Consider the following 870-nt stretch of genomic DNA (forward strand, 5'->3'; position numbering starts at 1 on the left):
TCGATTCTCCATGTTTGGGGTTTATTGTTGTTGTTGGAAACCCGTTGGTGCCATGGCTTTTTGTTGCCTTTGGTTATTCCAAGAATAGTTAGGGTGGCTTCTCCACCCTTGGTTGTAGAATGTTGCTATAAGGATTACATTGGCCTCTTCGAGTGCCCACAAAGTTTACTTGTTCAGTTTTGGGCTGAAGTATCAATTAAAAATAGGATAATCATACAACTTGTGATTGCGGCTACCCTTGGTGTAGTCAATGTATCCAATTTCTTAATTAATGCCTTTACTTGGGCTACCAAAGATGTAGCTTGCATCAATTTCATGGAGTCCGCCCACTTTCTTCCTTTTCTCTTGCATTGCATTGGTAGCTATTCAAGCCCATTTCTTCAATCACTTGCCGGGCTTCTATAGGAGTCTTGTTTCACATTGTACCTCCTGCGTGACATCTAGAAGTTGTTTATTGCTTGAGCTCAACCCGTTATAAAATGTATTAATGATTATCCACTCAGGGGAACCCATGTTGTGGACACTTCCGCTAAAAGTCTTTGAATCATTCCCAAGTCTCTGACAAAGTTTTAAGTTCCATCTAAACAAATAAAGATATCTCATTAATAAGCTTTGCCAATTTTCCCGGAGGGAAGTATCTTGCAAGGAAAGCTTCAACCATTTCGTTCCATGTTGTGATGGAAGCTCTTGGTAATGAATGAAGCCATTGTTTGGCCCTTCCTTTTAAAGAGAATAGGAAAGCCCTCAATTGAATTACATCATCAGAAACCCCATTCATCTTCAACATGTCGCAGACTTCAAGGAAGTTCTCAATATGATTGTTCGGATCTTCATCGGCTAACCCAATAAATTGTGGAGACTGTTGAACCA

The 870-nt window shown here is 40.1% G+C and overlaps 1 non-coding gene across 1 annotated transcript; it reads left to right on the forward strand.

Annotated features, from left to right (window-relative positions):
- The first annotated feature begins 506 nt into the window (after positions 1-506).
- On the forward strand, positions 507-613 carry LOC120264116. The gene has a single exon (XR_005537293.1). It is a non-coding gene; the product is annotated as a small nucleolar RNA R71 (small nucleolar RNA).
- Positions 614-870: the final 257 nt, after the last annotated feature.

This window comes from Dioscorea cayenensis, chromosome 6 (genome assembly GCF_009730915.1).
Source record: "Dioscorea cayenensis subsp. rotundata cultivar TDr96_F1 chromosome 6, TDr96_F1_v2_PseudoChromosome.rev07_lg8_w22 25.fasta, whole genome shotgun sequence".
Classification (NCBI taxonomy): domain Eukaryota; kingdom Viridiplantae; phylum Streptophyta; class Magnoliopsida; order Dioscoreales; family Dioscoreaceae; genus Dioscorea; species Dioscorea cayenensis.